Genomic DNA, 21,467 nt, shown 5'->3' with positions numbered 1-21,467 from the left:
TTCCAACACAAATACCATGATAGGCACCATTAAGAAAAAATGTATGAGCTATATAATTCCTTCTTTCCTAGAGGTAAGAATATGTGGGGGGATTTAATTAATATTTAGGCAGGTATGGGAGAAAAGGGCAACAGATTTCTCTCCAGTAAAACTGAACACTTAAAGAAAATGCAGAAATACATTCAGTGTCTTCACTGAAACTGCTTTGAATCTTGAATTCCATTCCCAGCTATACTATCAAGTTTGAGCAAAATAACAACAGTTTTAGAATTTGAAGAATAAGAAAGTCTGCACACTTCTAAAAATTGTTATTTGAAGAAACACTTTAGCAAAGCCAAAAATAACTCAAGTGATCAATAAATTTTGGAAAGGTCTCAAAACTGCAATTAAAGAAAATTTCTGGATTATAGACTTACTGAAGCCTAATAAGTCTTCCTATTATTGTCCTTTTAAACAAATATATTATTAAGCAAAGGGTCAACTTAGTGATTTATTGAAGGTAGTTATTTCTTATTCTATAAACAATCAGGAAACAAAAGAAAACCAAGGGGAATTAGTAATTCCAGGAAAAATAAACAACTATTTTAGAAAGTCATGATCCAAATAAGAAGTAAAAAAAAGTATCATTATTTTTAGCAAATTGATTAAATATAGGAAAATATAATGCATTTGGTTTTAATAACTAAAGTATCTCATTTAAGTGACATAGATATATCAAGGGAGATTTCTCTTCTCTTCAAATGCACTCCACTAGTTGTGCAGAAGTTCAATATTGGATATACCCGATATTGCAAAAACTATTTTCATACTTAATAGTTAACTTATCCCCAAGTGAGGAAGACTTACCCCACCAAATTGGAAGTTCTTGGAGGACAGAAAGTCTCTTTCACTGCTCTGTGGATATCACCAAGAGCAGTGCCTGCCCTGACAAACAATAGGCACTCAATAAATATTTCTTGATATAATCATAGGACAGAACATGTTTGTTTTTCACTTCGATAGAAGTATAAGGCAAGGGAGATGGAGAAAAATGTAGGAAATAACCTTTTGCAAGTATTCCTTGGTAAAATGACAACAATTACAACAAGAATATCTATTTTAAAAGTTAAACAGAACATGGACCCTATCCTTATGCAACTCACAGCCCAACTAGAGACATATATTAATAATTGAAAAAATAAAATATGATAAGTTCTATGATGCTGGCATTAACAAATTATAATAGCCAAAAATAAAAGGAAAGGTTAATTCACTTGAGAGAGGCTGAGTTGGCTGAGGAAGAGAGACCCATGTAATAAAACTTGAAAATAAGACTTGAAAAAGACTCCCCAAGGAGGTTGAGGATGGAATGTGGCAAAGAAAACAGCATATCAAGAGGAACATCACAGGTAAACAGCACAGTATATAAGTAATTCGTGTAGAGGAAGGGCTGGACACAAAATTGGGGAGGGGGTTAAATGAGGACTAAGCCAGCACACAGAAGAAGTTTAAACCTTATGCTTTGTCCCTCTGCACAAATATAGTTCTTTCTAAAAACCTCTGAACTTATAAAAAAAAAAAAAGATTGTGGAAGATATTCCCAAAGAACAGCAACTTGGCAAATGAAGTTAAAGCTCTCATTGAAATAAAAGTAAGAATAGAAGAAAGACATTTAGACAGATGATCATGATAAGAGGGATCACCTTCCTCAAAATAGTGACTCTAAATGATCCTTCATAAAGACATACTCCTGTATAAAGAACAGCTTCTCTCCTTCCAACAAAACACAAGCAAACAAAACACCATACACATATAACAAATTCAGAGTATTTAAGAAAGTTTCTCCTGGACCCAGTGGTTCTTGAAACTCAATTTTATTATATGTGTTTTTCTTAAAATTCTCTATGAATTTAGGATTGTAGCACATCCGTGTCTAATATATATCCCCTCTAACTGCCCTTGTACTACAAAAGTACAAGCCATCACTAAAGTAAAAGAAGTAAAGAAGGAAGAAAGAGAGGGGGGAAGAAAAAGAAAGAATAAAAGACACAACAAAAGAAGAAAAATCAAATTGATTAACGTACCAGGAATTCCTGCATATTGCTATACTTAAGCATTTATTGGCAGAAAGGCAAATATTCATCTTGCTTGCTTTCATTTTCCCAAAGCACAACTTAATTAATGCTGTCATATAGCTCCTGGTAACAGACTCATACCGCAACAGTCCTCCCACGCCACAAGATCAATGGAACCCTGGGAGCTACAACAGAAAGAAATTAGAACGTGCATCAAATTTGTGAAGCTCATAAAGAAAACACATTTGCCCTTCATGTATTTTTAAAGAGGTTCTTGCTTCATTATATCCTGTAAATGGTTTCTCTGTTCAGTACAGCAGATAGAATTGAACTTTGGTGGTGTCCTATTTTTCAGAAGAACAGAATGACATTCAATTTTAATAAAGATTTTAGTGGTGATGTTATTATGCTTAGGTGCCCAGTTATTCAATAGAGGCTTTGCAATGTCTGAGAAAGAACTTGGCATATGAGCTCATTTATATGCCTCATTTCCTTCTTTCCTTGCTCTTTAGCACTCAAGAATCAAGTCTTATTTCTAACTTTAAGAGTAACTTTTTGATCAGCTATACTTCATGCTTCATTTTCAGTAGCATATTGGATTGTATAACAGGAAAAATAAAACTGATAATTTAGAACAGTACTCAGGAATATGTATTCACTTAAATCAGTTTGCCTTTTAGATGAAAATACTGGTTTTAGAGCCATGACATTTAAGTAATTAATTTAACACCAGGACCAAACTCTCAGTACTGATAGAATACATTGTATTTTAAAATACTGTTTCATGCAAACAAAAAAATTGCATCTCTCTCATTCCATGTGTAGTTATTTATTGCATCAGCACATTCCTTTTTCCACATTAGGTATTTAACATTTGCTTTTCCCACACTGAGTCATTCCTAAATGGTATGATTAGTTGAAAATCAAATAATTAGTTGGAAAATTCTATTTTTAATCAGGTTATTTTAATATTTTATATTATTGTCAGCAAACATTATGTGAGAAAAACAGATTTAACTTATGCTTTATATTTTTGAAATTGTTGAAAAAATGTTGGGCTTAATATTCTTAGATTTACTGAAAAAGGTTTTTTTGATTAAAAATGTTTAAAACAGTATATGATTTGATATATAAAAATTGTTTATAGTTACAACAACTATTCTAAAGAGATATGATATGCCTACTACATCTATTGATGTGAGATTTCTTGAATTGGTTGGATGATCTAGCATTAGGTCAAGGTCCCTCCACACACATTTTAGTATTTTGGAGCACTAATAACAATTGCATTATATGCTCATCTTTGTTGTTTTTGACCACTGCCAGATTTGTAAACCCTGGTTTCCTTATTCAATGACTAATTTTAATGAGCTATAGGATTTTTAATAATAGATTTTATGAGTTTGTATCTACATATTCTGCACAGACTATTAAACTAATTTTAATTCATACTATCAGCATAATTTAGAAAAGAAAAGAGGTTCATTAACTTTCTTACTACCAATTTAAGATTAGGTTTCCTTATTTCCCTTCTACTCTAAGTAGTGATGCACAACTTCAAGAAATGTAGTTTGCTAAAGCTGTTTCAGTTATTTTGGAGAAAGAATTTAAGAATTTTAAGAGCCATTCATTTATAATATTTCTAGCATCTCTAAAACATTGATGAAAATATTGACATTCTTTCTGTAGTTAAAAGAATCACCATTAAAAATGATCAGAAAATGTATGTGCTCTTGATTAATACCAGCTACTGTTAATTTAATATATGAAATCAATATTTTGTCAGAGCAATGAAATTCAAGTTTTTATAGTTAAGTGTGAATAGGAAAAATGACGTCAATAATGTAATGAAAAAATACATTAAGACATTGCACAATTGCATTATTGTATTACTTCATTACTGCATGCAATGAAAAATTAATGCTCAAATATCCCAATGGCTGCATTGCTCTCTTTTCTGAGATTGTGTGAATACAATAGATAAAATTGTCATTTTTCTGAGATAATAATAAAGCACATGAAGAAAATTAATTTTTTCAGCTATGTTTTTTTCACAATCTTTATGTATAGATATTGTATACATAATATATATAAATATAATTTTATACATAGAAAACAGCTCTTAATTCTCTGAAATTATTTAATAGTTACATTTAAGAAAGGTAATTGTCAAAACTTAACAAATATAAGAGCCCATTTTATATGTTCCTATTTTTCACCAATCTGTTCATTTGATATCCTAACATTTGACTAAAAAATGGACCAGTTTTAGGGGTAGCCTAGAAGAACTAGATGTATAGCATATAGCTGAAGCCGTGGAGTAAAGATTGGATTATTTGGGGGGATATTAGTAGGATACTAAAAATCTTAATTTTAGGTTAAAATTTTAGCAGGCAAACTCTTTACCTGTTTAACCAGTACAATTTAGGTGGAGTACACTTATAGTTTTGATAGCATGACCCATTTTTACTGCACACGAGCCATCTGCTATTATTTTCTGTCAACTTAATTTATTTTTTTGTTAAAAGTGTTTTCCAAGCAGTGTGTATGTGTGTATACATACCTGTATGTGTGCACGTGCAGCTGTGTGTGTGTGTGTGCGTGCTTTACCTACAAGCGTCAAGGATTTAGGTTGGGGTTTAGGTGTTACCAAGTATTTCATGTATACCAAAACAGGTTGCCATAACTTTGACTTTTCATGGCAGATATAGTTAAAATGGAAGTTCCATAAAATAGAGGAGGGTGGTTTATAATACCACATAAAATGATATTTATAATGGATTCATGTCTGGTCTCAAATGGAAATTCAGAGAAAAGTTTTTCCTATGAAAGCTTGAATAAAAAAAGATGAAGGAAAGGCTAGAGATGGTATGGAAACAAATTGGGAAATGTTGAACCTAGCGGTCTATATTTATTTTACTAATGGAGGAAGCACTTACTAATACCACTTAATAAGTAAACACATACTATATACCAGGTACTTTAATAAACTCCTCACATGTATTATGTCATTTAATCCTCACAACAAACTCATAAGATAAAGTATTATTATTACACCCATTTTACAGTTGACAATACCGAGACACAGAACACGTAAGCATCAGTTATTTACAATGCCTGGAAGTGACATTCACATTCCTAAGAATACAATATTCAATAGAATGTAAATTTTATCCTCTGGTATTACACAAGCAGCCTTACCAGATGACAGCTAGTAAGAGAAAGAAGCTGGAGTTGAATCTGTGTAATCGAGGTTTTGAGTCTGTGTTCTTAAATACTTTACCCATCCTAGAAAATATTGCTATTCTAGAAATTCAATTTTATTTTTTCACTTTATTTTTATTTAAAATTTTATTGGTCATATGCAATATATCATATAAATTTACTATGTATCTGTATAAGTATACTAATGTTGGTAAAAAAATTACTATAGTTTCTTCTTTCCTATTGCAACCACTGTGATTACTGAATTGAAGGGTATCATGGTCTGTCAGTTTGAACATCAGTTCATCAGATTTATTCTAGCAAACTATAGCTCATCCTCCATACTATTTTGGGCATCTCTTTCATGAAACAATTTTAAATATTGGGAGAAATGACTGTTTCCCAGAATTTAGAAATCTTCCTACAAAACACTGTGTGGATCCATAATTCATAGTTCATCATATATCATTTTATAATCAGTTTTATAATCAGTTTTATAATTTTGTGCATCAAGCCACAACTTTTATTATGTCTAAAATCAAGAGGTTAATCTAAACAATATATTTTTAACTGAGAGGATGGAATGTCAAAATTTCTAGATTGTAGTTTTATATTGTATGTTCAATATTATGTTCTCACAGTTCCAAAGATAAATTATGTGTATTAAAACTTGACTACCTCTACAGTAGTTTAAATAGGAAAATATATTCCAGTAATTATCAATATAAAGCAGGAAATATCCCATTGAAGAGTTATCATACTCTGTGAGAGAATATCACATTTTCAAATTCATCAAAAAAAGACAAAGCTTATAGTACACTGAACCATTATTCTAACTGATTTTTTTTTTTTTTTTGGCTGCACCTCACGGCATGAGGGACCTAACCAGGGATTGAACCCGTGCCCCCTGCAGTGGAAGTGCGGAGTCTTCCCTGCAGCGGGACTTCCAGAGAAGTCCCCTATTCTAACTGATTTTTAAGGAACTTTTAAAGTTCTATAGTTTTGTAATTAATGATCATGGTCAGTATCACAATGTAGTTGGTGATGGAGTTGGAAAATTCTTGATTTCAAGCTCAAAGTTCTTTTCTCTGTCTAGTATATTTATGTATTTATTTATAATAATATAAGGCTTTATTTATAGTTGGATTCAGAACATAACGTGATTATGTGAAAATTTGGAAATCATTCCTTGAAAATTTAAATAAGGAATTTCTCTAATTCTCATTGTCTTTTAACTTTTATAGAGAAGGAATGGTATATTTTTGTTTAAGAACTTAGAAGTAGACTAGTATAAAAGTTGCGACCTGGATTCTTTATAGCTATGACCTTGCATTTCTCTATGAAAGTGCTTCTTTTATGTGTTTTTCAATATACTCTCAAATTTTTACAGCCCAATCTAATAACTGTCACAGAAAGCTTAGAGGAAATATGGGCATATATAACCAGCAAACTGTAATAGTGGCTTTGATTTCAGATGAGCTTCAAATGCTCTTTTGTTCACATGTAAACATTATGTAGTGCATGATGAGCCTTCTCGCAACTTCAGAGTAAATATTTGTGAAAATATACAAAAAGACTAAAATGTCAAGAACTGAAAACAGCAGAGTAAACTAAATGTAAAAGAAAACAATTTGGCAAAGTCTAGGGATCTATTCCTATTTAGTGCATATCAATGGTTATGTGTTGAGAAAAATATCCTTGGAATACTCACCACACCACCATCCCCTGAAATAGAACACAACAGAGAAGCACCTCTCTTCTCACCCCAACCCGTCTCCCCAAACCTAAAAATAGAGAGACTGAAAAAGATATTGATCTCAGCACAATTTGCTGATATTTGCCTGTTGACCCCTCTAGTTCTATGACACACAAAATTGTTCATACTCCCAAACAGGAGGGGACAAACTGTCGATCTAAAGAAAAATAAAAAACCTAAGTGCTGTGATTTTATTTTATTCAGGGTCTTACGGAGGACAATAGCCAGTGAGACAGCTCTGAGGAACTGCTCTGAAGAGGTAGGGGAGGAGCCAGTATACATACGAATTTTGAGGGATAGGAAATACATGTAGTCAAGCACACATTTTGGCAAAAGATTACAGCTAATCACAAAGAACACATATTTCAAGTTAATGATTTTAGTGCTTTTCTACGTATGGGAAGATGCAAGAATCTGAGATCATTGAAATTCTTCCTGAGATATGCATCTAACTATCTAGGGATGTTTTATACAAAGCACAGAGTACCTCCTCTTGTTTTTTTCCTCCTGAATTCTCCTTTAGGTACACTGTTGTGGGCAACTGCAGTAGGTTGCAACTTAACCCTTGTAGAACTGAATAATGAGCAACCCTCTTTGTTCCTTTTTTGTTCACATATCTTTGCAGACAGAGCCAGTCACTTTCATCCATTTCTGTTAGCCGTTTTCTGCCTGGACTCCTTCAATGATATAACAGCTAGTAGGGTGACATGATGGGAATTAGGATATAAGACATAGAAACACATCGTAACATGTGATACTTAATTGCCAAAGAAGTAACTGTTGTCAGGAAAGACAGATAGGAAGAGCATCAGAAGCACTGCAACGGCTTGGGGTATAGTGTTTTCATATCTTTATTCTTGTAGTGTATGCTCTAACAGTTGTTTTGTTTTCATAAAAGTGCCTAACTTAAGCTTTAATTACTAAGGCATCCACTTCAAAGAGGCATCCACTTCAGAAATGTCTATCTTGAATAAATACATTGCCAGCCGCATGTCTAGATAAAGAGTCAGCCACAATCCCACACCACCCCCTACAAGCACCTTTATTTGAGAGATCTTTGTTGATTTCAATAGCTGACCATTTGGACCACTTGTTGTTTCTCTTCTTGCACTTTAAATTCCCGTTCTTATGTTTTAAATTCATCAACAAAGAGTGAGCCGTTGAAAACCTAGGCCCTCATCCTTGACTCTAATAAACGCAGAACCCCAGGCCCATAGGCACACTTTCTCACTCTCTCTCCCCACAATCTCACTATGTGGCCCCAGGTGTACCATGTAATTTCAGGACTTGTAAGCAATAAAGCTTGTCTCTTTCAAAGTTTCCTAATGGCTATCACTGAGGGCATCTTGCAATCATAGTAAGAATCACAAGGGCTGGTTCAGCCACAACATTAGCTATAGACAGGCTGAGACCAGCACAAAATAATTCAATAGAAAAGAACAGGAAATCTCCCAGGTCAGAAAAACCAGCATGAGATTGAACCTCAGTCTACCGGCACCACTTTCAATAAATCTCTACTGGATATCACAAAGTGAGTTAGGATCCTTCTGCATCAACCTGGCCTCCTGGTCTAGATCTGAGTGGGGACATTTGTAGTACCCTAGAGCAGAATAAGTACACAGTGAAGGGGCTGAAATTCTCAGCTCCCCCAAATTCTAGATCCAAACTCATCACAACCCATCCAAGGGTTTCTAAATATTCAACAAACAAGCAAAAAAAACCAAGCACACAAATGAAATGAGGCCCTAGAAAAGGCAAGAACTCTCATGAATAATTAGAGTAAGAGCATAATTTTGAAAATTGTTTTCTGAAAGGAAAAGGACATTTAGAATGACAATTTAGAATATCAATTGCATGGGAAAGATTGGCATCTATAGAAAAGAAACATAAGTCAACCAGTGGAGACAGGGCTGAAAGTTGAATAAATATTCAACAAATATTTATTGTGATGTAGGAGATACACACACACACAACTTGATTCCAAAAATTTCAGAGTTATTTCCAAAAACAATATAAATTAAAATATGTAATTGTTGCTAAAGGGCACAATTGATGCTGCAGAGAGTCAATTCCAAGGAAGTATAAAGGGAAAGGACAAAAATATAAAAGCAAGGAAAGAGAATGGAAACTAATAGCAATCTTAATTCAAATATTTGCAAAGTATAATCAGAAAACAAACATAAATCCTTAGATGAAACAGAAAAAAAAAGAAAAACTACTTCTGTAGGGAAAAAAAAGAAAAAAAAAGTCTATACACAGTAACTATAATTCCTAAAAACAGAAACAAGGCTCACATATCCTGATAACTTTCTTTCTTAATTTTAAGGCTACTGAAAAATATTCTGTATTTACACACAATAGGATTCTCTAATTGAATTGGCTTCTAATCTAGAAGTTGCATCTCAGCATCCCATTGCCTTGTTCTCATGAGTGAAAGCATAGTCATGGTTTGCTTTCTTTATTTTACGAAGAGTGGAACAGAGGGCATACCTAAATGACAAGTTTAAATAGTCAATTAGAAGCAGAGCAGAGATTATATGTCTGGTCCAAATGAATGTTCGTTCATAAATTTTTCCACAGTATGCAATCCTTTCTTACTTGTTTATTCCAAATCTGTTCAACAAACAATTTTGGATATGAAATCTACTTTAACCCAGCTGATTTTCCCAAAATAAAAAATATAAATGAAGAAGAAGGAGAACTGCATTTAGTAGGCGGTTGATAAAGAACAAAAAGACGAACTTTTCCCACCTTGGTGGCTTTTATTCAGTGATAGTTTTACATACCGGAAAATTTAACGTTGTTCTTACGTCTACTGTAAATACTCAGAAATTTGTAAATGACATGTCTAATTCATTATAACACTTGAATCATAAGAACTGTTGATTGAAAAACTGTATTGGCCAGTGTACTTACTTCCAACTAACGAAGTCAAAATATGTACTATAAGATTTCTGTTTTCTCTTTGAGAGAATTACTTTAAAATGAATATTTCTATACACCACTCTCTGAGCAACAGTGAATTATTTGAAATATTATACAGAATATTAAGTACCCACCACAGTTTCTGGTATGTAGTCAATGATCAATAATTGTTTGTTTAATTATCACTTGTGTTTTAGTAGACGAAATATCTTGTGACATAGTCAATTCATTTTTGAAAACTGCCCTCATATGGGGGAAATCTGGGTGTTATTGAGAAGTCTTTGAGGGATTACTCTATTCAGATCTTCTAATAGAATGTCTTCAACTCATTCATTGTTTTCCAGATGGAGTGACATAATGCACCATATTGTTCCTGTCTTAAATGTGCAAATAGTAACACATTGTAACTACTGTTAATTTACTCCTTTTTCATCTCTCCTGTCTAATGAAAATCATGCTGCCCCTACATAGGTGATTTGCCATAGAGTTTGTGAAACCAAATGATGTTAGAATCTTAGAAAAAACATTACTTTTATCTCTGGTAAGAATGAGCGGAAACAGCTGTTTCGTTGTTTTTTTTTTTCATGAAACTTTCTGCTCTATTCAAAGCTTACTTCCTCATTCTAATAAGAGAGAATCAGCATGCACTGATATGAACTAATAGAAATTGGAAGAAATAAGAACAATTTGACATTTTTCCCATTTGGCTCCTACTCCCTTATCCTTGTTTTTTTTTTTTTTTTCCTTTGGTTTCTCAATTTTACAAAGGGAATTTTTGCTAAATAGAAAAGAACAAGTGTTACTTTAAAAATTCACAGCTAATATTTTCACTGTACTGTGTATATGTCTATTTTTAAAGTTCATCATGATATTCTGTTTTAATAATGCTGGAAAGTCAAACATTTGAAAATAAAACATCTTTAATCTTCAGAGTAAAGATGATACAAAAAAATTGTTCCATAATGAATTCATTTTTAAAAAAGCAGATTTTGGATGATTAGGTACAGCATGATCTCATTTTATGAAATAAAAACCACCTCCCATGTAGACACACACATATGCATATATAAAACTATATATATTTGATTACACATATATGATCTATATAATTATAGGATCAATTCCTTAAATCACTTTTTACTCTTAACTTACAGGCTACCATATTCACCTAGTATTGTTCTTAAATCTCTGGTTGCTATTCTTGTTTTCCTTTCTTAGTTTCTCTACTCCTTCCAGTTATCTAAACTTCAAAGTCTGTCCTTAAATCAATTCTCATGTCATCTACAATCACTTCCTTGGTGACTGAGTCCACTCTCTATCTTTAAATACCATCTAAATTCTTATGACACCCAGACCTGTAGCTCCATTCTGAATCTCTTCTTCCCTGACTCAAAACTCATATCCAACTGCTTACTTACATCCTCACTTGAACAACAATAATCATCTCAAAGTTAATATGTCTAAAATTGAATTTCTGATTCTTAAACCATCCCAACCTTGCTCTAACAGTCTTCCCATCTCACTTTATGACAACTCTGTCTTTCCAGTTCTTTAGACTCAAAAATTTGGGGGCATCCTTGAATCCCCTATTTGTTCCATACCCCACATCTAAACTATTAACAAATCCTGCTGGCTTTACCTTCAAATTTCCATCACAACAAACAGAATAAAATACCAAGGAATAAACCTACCTAAGGAGGTGAAAGACTTGTACTCAGAAAACTATAAAACACTGATAAAAGAAATTTAAAAATGATATAAATAGATGGAGAAATATACCATGTTCTTGGATTGGAAGAATCAATATTGTGCAAATGACTATACTACACAAAGCATCTACAGATTCAATGCAATCCCTATCAAACTACCAATGGCATTCTTCACAGAATTAGAACAAAAAATTTTACAATTCGTACAGAAACACAAAGACCCCAAATAGCCAAAGCAATCTTGAGAAAGAAAAATGGAGTTGGAAGAATCAGGCTCCCTGACTTCAGACTACATGCTACAAAGTATACTTAAATGTGCAAATACTACAAAGCTACAGTAATCAAGACAGTATGTTACTAACACAAAAATAGAAATATAGATCAATGGAACAGGGTAGAAAACCCAGAGATAAACCCACGCACATAAGGTCACTGAATTTATGACAAAGGAGGCAAGAACATACAATGGAGAAAAGACAGCATCTTCAATAAGTGGTACTGGGAAAACTGGACAGCTACATGTAAAACAATGAAAGTAGAACACTCCCTAACACCATACACAAAAATAAACTCAAAATGGATTAAAGACCTAAATGTAAGACCAGACACTATAAAACTCTTAGAGGAAAACATAGGAAAACACTGTATAACATAAACCACAGCAAGATCTTTTTTGACCTACCTCCTAGAGTAATGAAAGTAAAAACAAAATTAAACAAATGGGACCTAATTAAACTTAAAAGCTTTTGCACAAAAAAGGAAACCATAAACAAGATGAAAAGACAATCCTCAGAATGGGAGAAAATATTTGCAAATGAAACAACAGACAAAGGATTAATCTCCAATATATACAAACAGCTCATGGAGCTCAATATCAAAAAAACAAACAACCCAATTAAAAAATGGATGGAAGACCTAAATAGACTTTTATCCAAAGAACACATACAGATGGCCAAGAGGCACGTGAAAAGATGATTAGCATCACTAATTATTAGAGAAATGCAAATCAAAACTACAGTGAGGTATCACCTCACACCTGTCAGAATGGCCATCATCAAAAACTCTACAAACAATGAATTCTGGAAAGGATGTGATGAAAAGGGAACCCTCTTGCATTGTTGATGGGAATGTAAATTGATACAACCACTATGGAGAACAGTATGGAGGTTCCTTAAAAAACTAAAATAGAACTACCATATGACCCAGCAATCCCACTACTGGGCATATACCCTGAGAAAACCATAATTCAAAAAGAGATATGGGGCTTCCCTGGTGGTGCAGTGGTTGGGAGTCCGCCTGTCGATGCAGGGGACGCGGGTTTGTGCCCCGGTCCAGGAGGATCCCACGTGCCGCGGGGTGGCTGGGCCTCTTAGCCATGGCTGCTGAGCCTGTGCGTCCGGAGCCTGTGCTCCACAACGGGAGAGGCCACAGTGGTGAGAGGCCCGCGTACCGCAAAAAAAAAAAAAAAAAAAAAAGAGTCATGTACCACAATGTTCATTGCAGCACTATTTGTAATAGCCAGGACATGGAAGTAACCTAAATGTCCATCGACAGATGAAAGGATAAAGAAGACGAGGCACATAGGAATATTACTCAACCATAAAAAGAAATGAAATTGAGTTATTTGTAAGGAGTTGGATGGACCTAGAGTCTGTCATACAGAGTGAAGTAAGTCAGAAAGAGAAAAATACTGTATGCTAACACATATATACGGAATCTAAAAAAAAACAAAAAAAAAGAAAGAAAAATGGTACTGATGAACCTAGTGGCAGGGCAGGAATAAAGGCATAGACATAGAGAATGGACTTGAGGACATGGGGGGGCAAGAGGGGGAAGCTGGGGTGAAGTGAGAGTAGCATTGACATATATACACTACCAAATGTAAAATAGTTAGCTAGTGGGAAGCAGCATATAGCACAGGGAGATCAGCTCGGTGCTTTGCGATGACCTAGAGGGGTGGGATAGGGAGGGAAGGAGGGAGGCTGAAGAGGGAGGGGATATGGGGATATATGTATGCATATGGCTGACTCACTTTATTGTACAACAGAAACTAACACAGATTGTGAAGCAATTATACTCCAATAAAGATCTATTAAAAAATAAATTCAGTGAGTAGGATTCCTAGGACTACACTAGTCTGAACCCATTTCTGGCCTTAATTACTGTAAATTTTTGTTGTCTCTCTCATTCACCCTTTGCCTCATTTAGTATTTTTTCAACACAGCCATCATGACCCTTTAAAACTAGACTGAGATTATGTCACTCTTTTTTCAAAGTCTTCCAAAATATCTTTCACCAGCCTCAGATAAAACTCAAAAGTACTTTGACATATATCCTTTGTCCTCCCCCACCCCACTCCCACCTGCTTATAATAACATTTCTGTTTTACCTTTACCCTCCACTCCATCCACACAGGTCTTCTTGCTGTCCTCAAAAATTAAAGTCACACTCTCAACTCAAAGCCTTCATTCTTGCTACTTCATCTGCCTGGAATGTTCTTTTCCAGAGGTTTGCATGGTTTTACATATCAATTCCTCTGTCAAATTTTCCCAGCTACACAATCTAAAATTTCAGTATGTACTTCCCTAACACTTCCTATACTCCATCCTAACGTTATTTTTCTTCTTACCACTTGTCATTATTTTTTTCACTTTTTTTATTTGTATTTTTTCCCAATCAAAATATAAGCTTCATGAAGAGGCAGTGTTTTTGTTGTTTGTTTTTTTACTTCTATATCTTCAGGGCTTATAACAGTTCCTAGCACATGATAGGTGCTTGATAAATACTAACAATCACTTTCTCCAGGCAATAGCCAATAGTAGAGCGAAAAACTTTCAGTTCTTTTTCACACCATTTTAAAGAAGGAGATCATGGATGAATTTTATTTTCCTTTCTTTTTTTGTTTCAAAAATAGTATGACGCAAAACTTCTCTGTGGTAAAATCAGAAGTTCTAATAACATTTTCCTCAGTGTTGTTAATTTCAAAATTTAGGGTCTTGTTTATTATTTATTAATTTATTATTCTTGTTAGATCATGTTCTCATAGATCCAAAAATGGAAAGCATTGTTAATTGCTTCAGTAGGTGAAACCAATGTTACAGCTCAGGACAACTTGGCAGATGTGATGATTTATTTATACCAAGCTGTGGAAGTTTTAAGCTGGTTTTCATGTCAGGCCTATCTATAAGTGGAGATGTATAGGAAGGAGTTCCAAAAACAGCCACAGGATGGAAAAGGCAGGTATGTAATATTCAGAATTCTAGGTAGATAAGATAAATATTAGAAGGAAGAAACTGATGACCATGGATAACAGGGCCTTGCTTTGAATTGGAATTTAAGTGATGGGCTTCTATACACAGTTATAGGAATCTGAAAATGCTACTCCTGTCCCCAATTACAACTGGGACATGGTGGAAGCTGGCAACTTACTGAAATCAGAATTTATAGCAGTGACCAAGGCAGAAATCTGAATCTGAGTGATGCTCATAATAATAGGAAGATAGAAGACTCGGGCTCTGAAATAAGGCATTAGAGGGAATTATCAGCAAAAGAGGCTAAGCTTTGGTTAATGCAGAAACCTAGTAGTCAGCACAGGGATTAAATGCCCCTACTCAATGACTGGGGATCCAATGTAGGAATGCAGTGGTCACTCATGGACGTAGTGCCTTGGGCTGTCGAGATTTTGAGGTAGAGACTGCATTGGTACATCCATTCTGCCTTATAACTGCACTGGCTTACATCCTCACAGGGTAGAGATGACATGGGATCAAAGGAAGCTAGCGAAGTATTTTATCCTTTTTTTTTAAAAAACATTTTTTTTTTCACTGTAGCAAATTATCTGCATTCATTCATTCAACCAATAGTTATTTGATTGCTGCTTACATGTTGCTCTGAGCCAGGCACTGGAAAGAGAGCAATAAATAAGACAGACTTAGTCCTTGCCCTTTCTCTGTAATGTATTTTCCTATATGGAATAAAAGTTTAAAATACTCCTTTTAGGTTGATGCTTGTTCTATCTTGAAACATTTTTATATTTCAATCTGACATGAAATGCCTTTAGAGGGATTTCACAATGGACTGAGAAATTGCCCAATGGTCAGAGGGCTCTTTACTTCTGTTAATAGTCTGGGGTCATTCCCAACACTAAGTGGTCATAGACATTCATATTTGGAAAGGATGTTAAATATTTTCTAGATGAACCTCCTCATTCTATATGTCTTAGGCCCAGAGAAGATATAACACATGCCAGAATTTATGTAAAAAAATAGTCAGCTCAGCTGGGATTAGAATGGAAATCTCCGATATCACAGATGAAAGCATTTTCCTCCATGATGCTGCCTAATAGACTTTATACTAAAAGCCACATCTTAGAGTAGGTTCTCTGTTTGTCAATTACATGAGTACATACCCTAACATTCTCTTTAAATTAGAGCCTTCCTGTTATGTCTCTGGGGGAAAAGTTGCCTTTCATTTATCTGGCTGTATTTCTATGTAACACATAAAAGGGATTGCTGAAAAAAAATGAGACCACTGAAAGCTATTAAAAATAAAGAAAAAAGTTATGCTATACATTTCAACCGGAGACATCAAAGTTTGTAGTTAGTCTTTGTATATTAGAAAAGTTGGCACTGTGAAACGGGATTTTTTTAAATCAAAAGACTTTGTATAGAAAAGGTGTTTGAGTGAAAGATCAATTGTGTTCACAGGTGCATCCCTCATCATCTTCCCTCTCTGTTTTCACTAGTCAGAAACATTTCTATTGAAGAGCAGAAGAATCTGAGGAAAATCAATGTGGGGAGAGGCAGGCATCTCTTTGCTTAACTGGCCATTGGTATAGTTCTCTGTTGATTGTTGGTGTTACTGCTGGTAACCGTGATTGGCCATGGGTAGCTCTACGCAGCAGGTGAATGGTCACTGGCTCCTGTAAGCACTTGTGAGGGTCACTCCCTTGAGATGACCCTCAGTCTTTATCACTACTTCATCTATCTACCCTTGTCTTCTTTCCCCTCACATTTCCACACAGGAGAAATCAGTTCATATTGCCGCTAAAGGGCAGCATGGAAGGTAAAGGAGGCACCAAAATGATAATATACACTTATTACTGCCTCACATATGGTTTGAGCTTTACGTTTTATACAGCATCTTGGTTGGTCCTTTTTCAGAAAGCTTCACTGTCAATTATTCTGAGGAGGGAGCTTCTTGGTACAACTCTCCCTTCAATCACCTGAGCAGAGTTGTCTTCAAGGCTCATTTACCCCTGATCACAATACAGTTTTAGCATTGGAGGCCTTTCACTGTTGACTCCACTGGAAAGAAGCATCCTCAGTGCTAGTCAGTTATTCAAATGTTTATCCTAAGAACTCTTGGGCAGACGAACTTCTCTGAAAAACCTCTTTTAGGACTTTGAGTGGACTGCTGTATAGATTAATCATACCAGGTGTCTGAATACTTGATTTTCAGCCTGAATATGCCTATAACATCAAAGTTAGCTTCTTCCTCTATTCTTTTCATTTCATTATTCTCAACTACCACCCAAAATGCAGAGTCCCACAGTCATCTGTACTCTATTAAAGATACTGTTGTAAGCATTGTGGATACAGAGATAACACACGAGTACGTGGATCATACACATTAAACTAATAAGCTGTAACTAGTGTATTAAAAATATCAAATGTATGGTATAAAAATATGAATATTTTTCTTATCTGCTTTCTGCTGAATTTGTTTTTTGTAAATTAATCCTTTCTTGGGAAGATTCCATATTTCTCCGGTAAATATTGTTTATTAAATGTTAGCTTTTTCCAGTTTAAAACCTCAGTCTCATATCTGATTCATAGCCTTACAGTTCTCCTTTCCTTATATAGGTAGGTTCATACTTTTTTCTCTCTTGAGAACTTTGACATCTGATTCACAATTCCCCTCTCCACTTTATTGCCATTACTATGGGTGTGACTTCAACACTGAAGGGGACAAAACTACAAACATCATAGTCTCATTATTCTTAAATAATTTGGACTCTTACAATGGTAAGCTCTACTTCACTTTACATTTTCTCTCTAATGACTACAACTTGCATTCATTCAACAAATAGTCATTGTGTGCAAATAATGAATCATCCTCCTGGAAAATGCTGAGGCTGTACAAAGATGATTAATAACTGCTCTCTGCCCTCCAGGAGTTTTTGGTCTTGAGGAAGAAAGAGACAAGCAAAAAAACTTTACTATACAATAAAGTTATTATTTTTATTCATTTACTTACTGAAGAAATATTAAACAATAATAGCTAACACTGTTGAGTGTTATCATTGCTCTATATGTTTGACATGTATTAATTCTTTTTAATCCTCACAAACACACTGTTATGTAGGACTTATCATTATCCCTGTTTTACAGTTGAAAAAAGCTGAGTTATTAAGAGATCAAATAAGTTGTCCAAGGTTGTTCAAGGTCACACACAACTTACAAGTGTCGGAATTAGAACTTGACCTTAAGCAGTTTGGCTCCAGAGTCATTCAATCACTACACCATACTGCCTTTTCTGTAAGTAGAGTTACGTCACAAATCTAACTTATCACCCTTGAAATGATACCTATATGCCTAATGTTGGCTAGCTTAAAGAAATGGCAACTGTGCCTCCTGGTCCTGCCAGCCTAGGGTCCAAAGCAGCCGCCCTTCCTGCCACTAGCCTGACGATTTGGCAGACATCCATGCCCTGCCAATAATACCAGAGAGACAAAAGGAGGTTTGGCCATCATGAGGTTAGGATTTTGGTAAAGACATCAGAATAACATGTGATAAAATTGGCTGGAGCTTTAATGAATCCACCACATTCTCAAGAAGAGCTCTCCTTTATTATCACGGGCAAGGCAGGACTTACCCCAAGAGTGTGAATGGACCTGAGTCTAAGGGTAAAGGGAGCAGGAAAACCAGGGTGAAAAAGCAGAGGAATGGAGCTGACCATTCCTGGTAACGGGGGCAACCTCAGGATACTTCCCTTATTTGCCTCTAAATTAAAATGGATCCCATTTCTCTTCAAGGAAAACTCCTTCTCTGGCTCTATACTGCTTGTATTCAGCAGTAGCACTTGAATTTAAAATTAAATTTGGAAGCTCTAAAAAAAAAAAAATTGGACACAGGCCAAGGGCAGTCAGAAAGTGAATGAAAATCTTTTTGAAAATTTTGTTGATGATGGAAAATCTGGCACAGGAAATACGTCTGGCAGCAAATCTATCTTTTATAACAAGGAATCAAATGTGCATGACAACATTCTTTGTTTTATAATGGATTATTTATGTCTTTGCTATTAATGCTTTCAGAAAATATATTTATTGAGAGATAATCACCTTTGTATCTCTATACTAGGCACTATGGGAATACAAATGAGATCTGAGGTATGCATTTGAGGTGAAAGAGCTATGGAGGAGGAGGCATGTGATTCATGCCTTGAAAGAGGAGGGATGCTTGGCTAAGTGACAAAGTACACACTTTAAGAGAGGAAACAGCATAAACTAAGGCATTGAGAAAAGAATAAGGCAATACTAAGTACGTGGAAGAGTCTGGTCTGATTCATTCAGAGCAAGTACAGAAGAGGTTTTGAGGAGTGTTGGAATATTGTGAAGTTTGTAGCATAGTGAAAGGTTAAGAACAATGCTTCTGAATCACACAACCTCAGATTTCACTCAACTTTGGAACACAGAAACAGTAAGACTCAAACCAAGTTTAAGTTACCTCTCACAGCCTGAGTTTGCTCATATATTTTATCCTCTATGAATTAAATGAGATAATGTGGCACATTTTTAGCACAATACCTAGGAAAAATATTAGCTTTTATTTTTGTCACCATCATCCTTACTATTCTAAAAGTAGCAAGGGCTAATATGTGAAGGCCTTCGGAAATGTTTGAGGTTGGATTTGATATTGTAGACAGTGCTAAATTCTTCAGCTAAGTGATAAATTCTGAATACAGTGATAAGATTTCATCTGATAGTACACTGAAGCTAAATTGAAAAAGAATAATAAGAATATATGACTTTGATATCTTGCCAGGATGTGAATCTTCATAAAGACAGACTCCTTAATTAGAAGTTGCAGAAAAACCACCTCTTGGTTTTTCAGAAATACTTTATTTAAAATTTCCAATTTTTCAATTACTTATGCACTTAAACTGCTCCCCTTTTTTCTTTTTGGGGCCATTTTATTAAGTATACACATCTTCAAAGGCGCAGAATAGGGGCTTAGAATGGAGGTATAAAACAAATTAGATTTTTCTACTTGCCTGGAGAAGTATAACACTTTTGACCAAGACTTCTTTGTGGTTCTCATTGTTTCTTAATATTACCTTTTCCCTGAATGTAATTTATGGATTACTCTCACATGCTTTGGAGAAAGGGATAGTGAAGAAAATGACCACAAAATGGACAATTATGCAATTTCAGAGCACTACATTCTGGTACATATTAAGTGTTTTGAATTTAATTAGTATCTTAATAGATCAAATTGCATATTATTCCAATTATGCAAAGCTGTATTGAAAATAAATGATGCGTATATCTCATTCTTTTTATAACACTGCTAATTACTACATAATGGTTTAATGATTTGCAACTGGGTTAACCACACACATGGCATATTGTAATATACCAGTTTTATATAAATCCCAGGCAGTAAACAATCAAACATATTCTTCAACTGCATACATTTAATACAGAACCATGATATCCACTAGTTGGAAAACAGGCTTATCAGATTACACTCACATTTAGTTAAAAAAAAAAAATCCTATTACTACCAGAGTAACTAAATTTTGCTTTAGCCAATTCAAATTTTCTTTGTATATTCTGGGGTTTATTTTTGACTTAAATGTTGACTCCCTATTTGCAAAATTTGAGAAAAAAATCATATCATGAAATGATTTGAGAGTAGAAACTTAATATGTGTTTCTGATGATAGTTGTGAAAAAATTAATTAAGCCTCTAGCCTAACTTAAATGAATTTGTCCTTGCATTGCTATAATGGCATATCAATCAGACAGGATAGCAGCTTAATTGTTTTCTTAGTTCATTTATTTGTGCAAAATTTATATTCAAATCCACGCTGTTGGAGTCAGAGTCATTGTCAGATTTATGGAAGACTTCTTTAAATAGTCCTTGCAATCTTATTGGGTCACATTTTGAGTCCACATTCCAGCTCTATCGTTCAAAAATTTTATTGCATTTTGATTTGCACAGATGTAACAAAAATAAGTAACTAAGATACTGGTTGAAAAATAAAACATTTCTGTCTCTTCAAAAAAAATGTTAAAAGATTAGAAGATATAAAGACCTGTAATGATTTTTCTTACCTTTCTCAGCAGTGTGACATTAGGCATTTACACTCCTAGATGGTATCAGTATAGAATGCAAGCATCTCTTTGAAATCAGGTATTTCTGTGGCTTGTCAGAATCTAGGAAGTTTGAAAAAAAAGAGCTGGCTGGGTAGAATGAACGTGCTGAAGAATTATGGGAAATGTAGTAGGAAATAGTAATTCAATACCAGAAATAAAAGAAAAAAGGAAGGGACAATAACATGTGAAATGTAGAGATCCTAGTATCTAAACTGATTTGGCTGTGCCATTGTTGTGCTCACTCAGGAGAGTCAAATACAGGAAACAAAGTGGAAGATTATAAAATTATTTTATATAAGCTATTGTCACCATGCTTCTGGACTCACCACCTTGGGAACCGGATTTGAATATGCTTATGTGTTAGCCTGGACTGCTGAGACAGCCTGGCATGTAACTAAACTTCCTAAAATACTTTTGGAGATTTGTCAATCCTGCAAA

General features: G+C 34.5%; 1 long non-coding RNA gene across 4 annotated transcripts in view; it reads right to left on the bottom strand.

Annotated features, from left to right (window-relative positions):
* The window catches only part of LOC137202980 (uncharacterized), a 282,286-nt gene extending 261,190 nt beyond the window's left edge, over window positions 1-21,096 (bottom strand). For all 4 annotated transcript variants that reach the window (XR_010932821.1, XR_010932822.1, XR_010932824.1 and 1 more), the window contains exon 1: window positions 20,988-21,096. This is a non-coding gene — a long non-coding RNA (uncharacterized lncRNA). The remainder of the gene's footprint in view (window positions 1-20,987) is intronic.
* Window positions 21,097-21,467: the final 371 nt, after the last annotated feature.

This window comes from Pseudorca crassidens, chromosome 11 (assembly GCF_039906515.1).
Source record: "Pseudorca crassidens isolate mPseCra1 chromosome 11, mPseCra1.hap1, whole genome shotgun sequence".
NCBI classification, from domain to species: domain Eukaryota; kingdom Metazoa; phylum Chordata; class Mammalia; order Artiodactyla; family Delphinidae; genus Pseudorca; species Pseudorca crassidens.
This window is presented reverse-complemented; position numbering and strand designations above follow the sequence as displayed.